The sequence below is a fragment of the Mustela nivalis genome (genome assembly GCF_964662115.1).
Source record: "Mustela nivalis genome assembly, chromosome: 11".
Classification (NCBI taxonomy): Eukaryota; Metazoa; Chordata; class Mammalia; order Carnivora; family Mustelidae; genus Mustela; species Mustela nivalis.
The window spans coordinates 107538893-107550045 of NC_139030.1; the positions used below are offsets into that span (position 1 = coordinate 107538893).

An 11153-nucleotide genomic window follows, 5' to 3' on the forward strand; every position below is an offset into this window, starting at 1 on the left:
ATTAAACCAGTAAAAATTATATTTTTCTTTACATATCTTGGTTGATAATATCGTGTGTCCATTTATCTATTGGAATTCTCTATTAATGGAATACAAAACAATCCACTAAGGTTTACTCAGTAATTAAAATAGTTTAGACATTATAGAATTATATATGATATTTGTTAACACTTTTAAAAAGCTCGGTATTTTAAGGAAATGCAACAAAATAAAATTTTTAATCTATATGTATGGTAGCATGTAAAAAGTAAATACCAGTTTTACTAGATTTGTCTAAGAATTTGGGGACTCTTCATTATTTTAAAAGATTTACAGTTTTCCATTGTCTTTTTAATAAAATTGCTTGAATTAGCTAAAAATTAAAGGTGCTTGACTTTTAAAAGAGAAGAATTATATAGTACTATAAAATATCTAACTGAATCTAAAATTGCTTCACTTTACATTTCCTGAAGGACAATTTAAGTATTAAAAGTCACATTGATAAAACTTGAATCTGATACTTTATAATATACTTTAAGTTTTGTGATTCCTCATAGAATATATATTTGACAGATTTTCTACAAGAAAAAGGGGGGAAAAAAAGTAACTGATTTAAGGTATTACTTGGACAGAACTGTCCATATGATCCCAACATGTTTTGACATCGCTTAGTTTAGCTCACTATTTCTGAGTGACATTAGGCACTTAGAAATCAGTACAAATGGGGTGAAAAACCATTACTCTCTAAGAATGTCTTCTCTATACAAACCAGAAGTATCTATTATAAAGAAATATTTGGTGCATTTAAAACCAGTGATATATAGTTCATTGATACCTGGAAGATGTTTTGAGAAGTTTATGATCATAACCATTTTGTACATTCATATATACTTTTTATATTTACATTATATAGGTGCTTATATATTTATATTACATATCTTATAAAATATGTGTATATGTGTGTGTATATATACACACACACATACATATACACACACATGCTTTGTAAGATATATATATATAAATATTTATATATTTATATATTATTTAAAATATAAATTATTTAAAATATAAAATTTATATATATAAATATTTATATATTTATAAATATTTATATATATATATTTTATATTTTAAATAATTTATATTTTAAATAATTTTATTATTTATATATATAAAATTTTATATATATATATATTTAAAATACCCTACATGCTGGCCAAACCATTAGTGCTGGAGGACATTGAGAAATAAATGAATCACATAAGTCCATTTTGTTCCTGGAAGTAGACCAGAAACTTCTGAATAAAATTAATGGACTACAAAGTCTCATGGACTGCTAAGTTATTTTATTAAGTGCTAAAACTCTCTATCTTGTTTCACATATTTGTTGCATTAGGATCATTCTTCAGGCCTTCAGAAAATAATGGTGTTTCACTGCCCAGCTATGTTCAATCTGATTATCATTCTTATATATTTTAAAACATTGATATATAACTTGTCTTTTTTTTTTCAGAAAGTCAATAGGATTATCTTTTTTTGCCATGCTTTCATCACAAAATTAGCTATATTATCTATACGATTTTAGCCAAAACAACTTAGCTCAGATATTTATCTTTTCTCCAAACTGACATGGAGTCATTACCCTCTGTCTTGTTTCAAAAATGTATTTCATTCATATAAATTAAAACACTATTTTAATTTCACTTTTACCAGGAAACTTGCAAAGATAGTGAGACTTGTCAAGATATGCAACATATGATGTCCTTCTGATTCTTCATTTCACCAGATGCATGTGTCCTATTTTTCATTGTTTTAAATGCTGAGCCAAATTATTTAATTATCATGACACAATCATTAGACAGGATATGTTTGTGTACCATGAAGCATTACTTTGGGTGACATTATCAGATGGGGATTCTTCACCAGGCTTTATTTTTATGTACCATGAAAATGAAAGGAAAATTAAAAGACCTACCTCTCAACCAGTACGGAGCAAATTAAAAGATTAACAATGTGCTAAATGATGTCTAAAATATTATTTTCTGCAGAAGATAATTTGAGTACTCCAAGGAAAATGATAAAATATAATAATGTTTGTGGTCTGTGCCTTTGGAAAGCAATCATGGAGGAGCAATGCACGTTGGGGAGAGAATAGAATTTTGCTTAAAAAAAAAAAAAATCATTCCCTGTGGAAATAAATGGATATTTGAAAGAGCAGTACTCATTAAGGAACTGCAGTTAGTTTGATGTTACTGGAGTTTAGTATGACAATAAAAGAGAGAGTATGGCAGATAGAGATGAAGCATGCACATGAGGGTTATAGAGTAAATCTTCATTTTTAAAACCATCAGCAAAGAGGCTGAACCTTAGTCTGATTTCGCAAACCATGGTACACCCAATTTGCAGTTTTGTTTTTAAGTTTTCCTTTGTCCCATATTGATCCCTTAGGGACGGTTCATGCCCAAATGGTCAAACTAAAGTTTTCAACGCCAGTTGGATAGGTCAGTTGCCAGGAATAGTCTAAAACTGAAAGCTGACAGAAAGCAGAAGCTATTTCTGTTGAGACTTGTTTTGTAGAGTCCTTATGTAGCACTAAATAAAATCGGCACTAAATGTTCCAACTGCCTTTGCTAATGTGATCATTTATGTTAGACTCTTCTCTCTGATTATTGCCCATTTTAGCTTATTAAATGTACATTCACACAGTGTGCTTCCTTTTGAGGATCGACATTTCCGTATCAGTCTTGTGTCCTGCTTTTACACTTTATTTTCCATTTTTTAAATTTTTTGTCTGATTTGATAGGGAGGTAGGCATATCAGAGGGCTTTTATATATCCATACAAAGATTTGTTTTATCTGCAAGTTCTTCACTATTCACTATTATTAACTTATAATAGTTATGTTAAAATAACTTATAACTTATAGTTATATAACTTATAACAACTTATAACTTATGTTATCAAAACTTATAATATGTTAATATCTATATTAAAATACGCATATTGTTATTTTCCAAACACTGTAGTCTATTTTATGAAATAAGCCACAATTTGAGCTGAATAAATTGATTTTATTCCTCTATATTGACCCAGAAAACTGCAATTTTACCAGGCACTTCAATTTATTGTTTCATGAGCTCTTTCACAGCCATACTTCAAGAAATCTGTATGTTATAGGTAATGATGTTTTAGAAAGAAGAAAGATGTCAGTTCTCCTGAGTTGGTTTTAATTTATTGTTACAAATCATTATATAAGACTGGCTCATGGTTAAATAACAAAAGTAAGGAAAAGAACTCTCTGTAATAAAATAGATTTTTAAATTTGGTAATTTATAAGGTACAAATTAGTGCCGTATTTTTTAAGTGATAAATAGGTCTTCTGCACTGCTCTGGGTGACCATACATATGAATGAATAATGGTTATATAAACGTGTCTGTGCTGAGGGGCAAATTGAAAATAATTAGCTTTAATTAGAAGCGGATCTAGGTGGGAGAATGCCGGTCTAGGCTGTGTGTAGTTCTGTGGTGGTGGTTGTCCTTGCGGTTTCCAAACTTCTGCAACTCTCAGACGGAGCTCTCCTAAGTGCACACGGTCACACTCATTACCAGCATTGGTACTTTAGAGGACATGAGATCTAGTGCAAGCCGAACTGTGATCCCAGGAAACAGGGGTTAGCTCTCTATTTTTTCTCTTCTAAAATTAACTGTATTCACTGTATTAAAATGACAGAAAAATGGAGATTTATCATGTAATTATAGGGAAACCGTAAGATACGAATCACTGTTTTAAAACAAGAATTGACTTGTTTTACGGTGTGAGACACTTCTGCCTCTCCCCTACTGCTGGCTCACATCGTTAACTTCGTTTTTCCACCAGGGGGTTTTGTATCCATCAGGGTGTAGCCAGAAAAACAGACAGAGCTTTATATATTTTTAAAGGAGAGAAAAATAGGATGCAGGGACGTGGTTACACGGGTCAGGGGAAAGCTGCGATGCACGGAGGGCAGCATAGGCAGGAAGCCAGTGCTGTCCCGGAGCGTTGGACAAGGCCGAGACAGGGCTCCTGCAGGCCAGGCCTCGGTCCCTTGGGGGGAAGGAACCACGGGGCATTCTTTTTTAGGGACGGACCCTGGAGAAATGCTGCCTGAGGCAGAGAGGAACAGCAAGAAAAACCCTGACTTGGCCTAGTTTCCTCCCTCTCATCCTGCTCACATGCCTTTGTTGAAAGTAACCCGCAGTATCTGAGCCGGGGACTGGCAACCCTGAGTCACACAGCACAGCAAGGACACGACCAGACCCGAGGACAAAGGCCTGGGACGTGCACAGTGTTTCACGGCATCGATTTTCCTTCTGCATAGACACCTCGGATTCTGCTCTTCTCTGTAAGGAAAAACAAAACAAAACAACAACAACAACAACAACAACAACAACAACCCCCCCCCCACACACACACCACACACACACACAAAACCCCACCAGGTTTCCGGTGACCTAGAAGTACAGTTGTTCCCTGCTTGAAAACAGTCTTTCTCTAAGAAATTAAAACATAACAATATATGACCTGAATAGTCAACGTTCTTTTCCCTTAGTGACAATGACGGTGAGCAGCCATTAGATGACTTACATGCAGAAGCCTGACGGACGTAATTACACTGACAAGATGTTTTTGTTCTTTGTCCAAGGACAATACGCAGAAGGGAAGGATAAGGCTTTTTAAAGGCATTCGAAGAAGTTAAGAAATAGACCCGACGTTGTCTTAAATTTTCGTTGGGATTCCTGTGTAAAAGGTAAACAATGCTGGGTGAGAAAGTGATACAAATGAAAATAAAAAAATTCAAAAAATTGAATAGAAAAGAGGGTCCAGCGTGACAGAAATCAGTTTTGCTGAAGCAGAAGCCGAGAGACGTTTGAGAGACTGAGGTGGGTCGAGGGGCGCCGCCGACGGCGCGAAGGGCCTGACTAAACCACCTCGGTTGGTTAGGTGGCGCTTACCGCGAGGGGAAGCAGCCGCCATCTTCGGGATAGGAGGCCGCGGTGCACCTCGGAGCGAGGCAGCCGTCCGTGCCGGCCGTGGTCCTCCACAGCGACCGGCGGGAAGAGGGGACTTACCGCCCTCAACGTGTCCGTTTGGGAGAGAGCTCTGCGGTCCTCCTCACGGAAACAGTGTTCTGTGGTAGACTGACTTCCCTGAGGCCCAGAAAGGATGTAAAATGGCAGCCTTGCTAAAGCCGTTGCTCTAAGAAGGGGTTCGGGAGCCTCTCTGCCTGTCCTCAGGTTTTGGCTGGAACGAACAGTAGATTCTCCTGGCATTTTAAGGGGAGCTGAGGTCATTCTAGGGATATGGCGTTAGGCCGCGGGAAGCCCTACTCTTCGGCTGAGTCTCTCGGTGCAGGGACGGGGAAGCCGTCGCTCCGCGCTGACACTTCAGCAGTCCTCCCTGCTTCTCCGATAACCGCATCTCCACGACTTAAAATGGTTTAAAATCCTTCTGTAAATTTTCTGCCTCCACACCACCGGCCAGAAGCTCGGGCGAGTCTCGATTAGAGTACTGACTGCCTTGCTCTGTCTTGCGTATTTGGAGTATCAGAATCTCCGAGGGCCGAGGAAGCATTCAGGGGGCACTATTTATACTTCATTCGCTTTTCAAATCTTTGTGTTTAGCAAGAAAACAGGCATAAGTAATAGAATTTAAACTGTATTAAACTTTACTGCGCGCATTAAGCACTCTGGTAGGTGCTGCTGATGATGCCTCCTCACCTTATTCCGTCTTCACAGCGTCCTTCAAGAAGGGCCTGGAGGTCCTTATTAGTCAAGGATATTTGGCATCGGAAAATAGAAAATCAAAGTGAACCCACTCAAAATTGAAAGCGTTTCATATTTAATGTTAAAAATATATTTAGTATTTAATTTGAAAAAATATATAAGTGCAATGAAAATACATTTTTTTCTACCGTACATGTAATGAAGATAGGTTGTAATTGCCACTATGTGCTAGTTCCTAAGAAGAGTAACATTCGGCATGATTTTTGTGAGTAATACATAGCAATAAAAATTATCATTACCTCTCATTTCACTTTAGTAGTATAATCATAAAAAACAATACTCTTGTAAAAATATTTGATGGTTTTATCAAGTAGGACAAAAACCTGTTTTTGATTTTTTTTTTTTTTTTTTTGAAGTTTACTTGGGAAAGAGAGAGAGAGCCTACACAAGCAGGAGGAGGGGCAGATGAAGAGGGAGAAGCAGTTTCCCTGCTCAGGGAGGAGCCCAATGCGGGGCTTGACCCCAGAACCCTGGGGTCTTGACCTGACCCAAAGGTGGACACAACTGACTGAGCCACCCAGGTGACCTGACAAAAGCTTTTCTTTGGAAGCATCCTTGTATATTTTATAACTTTTCTATAGGTTTTCTCTTTATTATTTGTCCAACTCTGTCACAACTTTATTTTGACTTTATTTTTCATATTTTTCTAACAGTAATTTCATCAGAATTTATCATAAATTCCTATGTCTTTGACTATTTTTCTTAATAACTGTCTTTATAATTGACTAATTTTATAGTTATATTTGATATTTTAGAATCTTATAATCAGAGTCTATTAGCTAAGTGGATCATATATTCCAGTTTGCCTGGGAGAGTCTTGGTTTATGTTCAGGAATAATTATTAATGAAATATCATTCATATAAAAAGTATTATGATTTGGATCACCAGTTATATATTTGCCTTGATAATAGGTATCCTCAGAGGACACTTCTTAAACTAATCATAGTTCTAACTGGTCACATGAGTAGACCTCTCTTAATACTCAATTCTGCGAGGTAAGTGCTAATGGTATTTCCAGTCTACAAGCAAAGATAACTGAGGCACAGTTGGCTTAGATATCTTGCCTGACAACATAGTTAATAAGTATTTTGGCTACTATCTAATCCCAGATGGTACAGCTCCAGAACTTATGCTCCTAACCAGATTTGTAATACCCTTCTCTCTTTGCCCAAAGAGACATTGTATTGGTGAGTATCTATAAATGCTAGTGCTAATGCAAATGAGAAAAAAATTATCACAATTAAAAAAAAATTGTGGTCTGTTTTTAACATGGTAATATTGTTTTTCTATAAAATTTATAATCTTCAAACTATATTATTGTTATTATTATTAATTAATTGAAAGGCAGAGTCTAAAAGAAGCTATATCTCTTGCCCCTATTTAGTAGGCAAACATGCAGATGAGCCAAAACATGAACCAAGGGCATATGGTTTTAGAGCTGACTTACGTTTACACTGGCTCTGCCATAGTGTCCTTAGTATTGATAAGAAAGACGTCTTTAAATATTTGCTGCTTGAATGAGTGAATAAGGATTTAATATATTTTTAGGGAAGTTTCATACTTTATCTCTAAAAGATATAATTAAAAATTTCAGTTCAATACATTAAAAAAAAAATCATTCACCATGATCAAGTGGGACTTATTCCTGGGATGTAAGGGTGATTTAATATTTACAAATCAACCAGTGTGATATATCACATCAACAAGAAAAAGGATAAGAATGATCTTTTCAATAGAAAGAAAAAGCATTTGACAGAGTACAATATCCATTCATGATAAAAACCCTCAACAAAGGAGGTTTAGAGGGAACATACCTCAAATCATAAAGGCCATATATGAAAACCTCCCAGCTAAGATCATCCCTACTGGTGAAAAACTGAGAACTTTCTGCCTATTAGAAACAAGATGGGATTGTCCACTCTCACCACTGTTATTTATCATAGTACTGGAAGTCCTAGCCACAGCAATATAGACAACACAAAGAAGGAAGGAAGAATTGAAATTTTCACTCTTTGCAGATGACATGATACTCTATGTAGAAAACCCAAGACTCCACCAAAGAACCTGATTGAACTGATACACGAATGCGGTAAAGTCATAGGATACAAAATCAACATACAGAAATATGTTGCGTTACTATCAACCAATAATGAAGCAACAGAAAAAGAAATCAAGAAATCAATCCCATTTATAATTGCTCCAAAAACCATAAGATCCTAGGAATAAACCTAACCAAGGAGATAAAACAGGTGTACCCTGAAAACTGTAAAATGCTGATGAAAGAAATTGAAGATGATGCAAAGAAGTAGAAAATATTCCATGCTCTTGGATTGGGAGAACAAATATTGTTAAAATGTCTATAGTACCCAAAGCAATCTACACATTTAATGCAATCCCTATCAAAATACCACCAGCATTTTCCACAGAGTTAGAACTTCCTTTGCAACCATAAACTTCATTTGCAAAAAAACCTGGAAGGGTCAAAGCAATCTTGAAAAAGAAAAGCAAAGCTGGGGGCATCATAATTCTGGACTTCAAGTTATTTTACAAAGCAGTAGTAATGAAAACAGTATGATACTGGCACAAAAATAGACACATAGATCAATAGTACAAAATGAAAACCCAGAAATGAACCCACTAGAACTATATGGCCAATAATCTTCAACAAAGCAGGAAAGCATATTCAATGGAAAAAAAAGATAGTCTCTTTAACAAATGGTGTTGGGAAAACTGGACAGTAATGTGCAAAAGAATGAACCTGTGATATGGAGCACTTTTTCATGTGTCTGTTGGCCATCTGGATGTCTTCTTTGCAGAAATGTCTGTTCATGTCCTCTGCCCATTTCTTGATTGGATTATTTGTTCTTTGGGTGTTGAGTTTGCTAAGTTCTTTATAGATTCTGGACACTAGTCCTTTATCTGATATGTCGTTTGCAAATATCTTCTCCCATTCTGTCAGTTGTCTTTTGATTTTGTTAACTGTTTCCTTTGCTGTGCAAAAGCTTTAGATCTTGATGAAATCCCAATAGTTCATTTTTGCCCTTGATTCCCTTGCCTTTGGCGTTGAACCAATTTCTTGCACCATGCACAAAACTAAACACACACAACTAAATTCTAAATGAAAAAAGACCTAAATGTGAGACAGGAAACCATCAAAATCCTAGAAGAGAACCCGGGCAGCAATTTCTTTGACATCAGCCATAGCAACTTCTTTCCAGGTATGTTTCCTGAGTCAAGGGAAAGAAATGCAAAAATAAACTCTTGAGACTATGCCAAATAAAAAGTTTCTGGACAGTGAGGGAAACAATTAAAAAAAAAGTTAAAGACAACCTACTTTATTGGAAAAAATATTTGCAAATGATACATCCAATAAAGGGTTAATATCTGGGGCGCCTGGGTGGCTCAGTGGGTTAAAGCCTCTGCCTTCAACTCAGGTCATGATCTCAGGGTCCAGGGGTCAAGCCCTACATCAGGCTCTCTGCTCAGCGGGGAGCCTGCTTCTTTCTCTCTCTCTCTGCCTGCCTCTCTGCTTACTTGTGATCTCTGTCTGTCAAGTAAATAAATAAAATCTTAACCAAAAAGAGTTAGTGTCCAAAATATATAAATAATATATATAACTCAACACCAAAAAACCCCCAAATAATGTAATTAAAAATGGTCAGTAGACATGAACAGACATTTCTCCAAAGAAGATATTCAGATCACCAACAGATCTGTGGAAAGATGCTCATCATCACTTATCATCAGGGAAATGCAAATAAAAACTACAATGAGATAGCACCTCACACTTGTCAGAATGGCTAAAATCAAAAAGACAAGAAGCAACAAGTGTTGGTGAGGATTTGGAGAAAAGGAACCCTCTTGCACTGTTGGTGGGAAGAGGGTGGGAACCCTCTTGCACTGTGGAGGACAGTATGGGGAGTCTTCAAAAATTAAAAATAGAAATTCCTTATGATCCAGCAATCACACTACTGGGCATTTGCCCAAAGAATAAGAGAATACTAATTCAAAGGGGTACATGCACACCAATGTTTATAACAGCATTACTTACAATGACCAAGATATGCAAGCAGCCCAAGTGTCCATTGATTGATAAATGGATAAAAAAAGATGTGGTTCCATAGACAATGGAACATTATTCAATCATAAAAAGGATGAAGTCTTGCCATTTGCAACAATGTGGTTGGAGCTAGAGAGTATAATGCTAAGGAAATAGTCAGAGAAAGAAATACCACATGATTTCACCCATATGTGGAATTTAAGAAACAAACAAGGAAAGGAACAAAATGAGAGAGAGAGAGAGAGATTAATCAAGAGACAGTTATAGAAAACAAACTGGTGATTACCAGAGGAGAGTTAGGTGGGGCGGTAGGTTAAACAGGTGATGGGGATTAGAGTACACGTGCCATGGTGTACACCAAGTAATGTGTAGCATTGTTGAATCACTACATTGTACACCTGAAACTAATATAACCCTGTGTGTTAACTAACAGGAATTACAAACCTAAAAAAAAATGTGTGGCCACTGTTGGGAATGATTTTATAACATAAATGTCAAACTCTGTAAATACTTTATGTATTTTGATTGTGCATAAGATTTTACTTGAACAAAGTTTTGCTACAAAGAAGGGAAGGTTCAAATTCTATGTATTTGAATGACCTGGTATTCATAGCACCTGGAGAAATTGGGATCTTTAGTAAATTGCAGTGCACTCTTTACCCCCCGCTCCCTCCAGAGAAGTAGAACTCTTTTTTTTCACTGTCCAGACACCACCAATATCCTGGGAACACTAGCCGAAGCCCTCGCCGTAGCCTTGTCTCTTGAGCACACTGCACACGGACACTTCTGTGGGGCAGGCGTTCAGCTCCCCCAGGATCACATTCCCTTTTCCCGGGTTCTGTCCATAAAGCCCAGATATCTTACGGAATCTTTCTTCACTGATCGCATCTGTTCTGTCAATCTTGAGGAAGCCACCCTGATCCATGGGAAGCTGATTCCGTTGCAACTTCTCTCCTGCTGGGAGGAGGAAGCTCTGTTCCATTTAGCATAGTGTCCTGGAAGCCCAGACTGAGCAACTGGGCACACTTTTGGAGTTCATTTAATCAGTCTTGCCGACTATTCCAGCCTGTGTTGACGTGTGTGCCTTTTTCTTATCCAGAAAGTTGAACAACAACGACAAAAAATTTGAGAAAATCTTGCAATTTTGCTGTAAGATGGAACCAAAATTTAAAAAAGAGGCATATTTTTTTGGTTAGTTTTCTGGTGATATGTAAGAATGTCACAGGATTCCTTGGGCCAAAGAGGAGAAAAATTCTGTACATTGAATGAAACACAAATTAACTCTGAA

General features: G+C 36.6%; 1 long non-coding RNA gene across 1 annotated transcript; it reads right to left on the reverse strand.

The window, feature by feature from the left end:
• Window positions 1-3066: 3066 nt before the first annotated feature.
• LOC309843768 lies at window positions 3067-5647 on the reverse strand. Its single transcript, XR_014300329.1, has 3 exons — window positions 4974-5647; window positions 4606-4757; window positions 3067-4361 (listed from the first exon to the last, which is right to left on the reverse strand). It is a non-coding gene; the product is annotated as an uncharacterized lncRNA (long non-coding RNA).
• Window positions 5648-11153: the final 5506 nt, after the last annotated feature.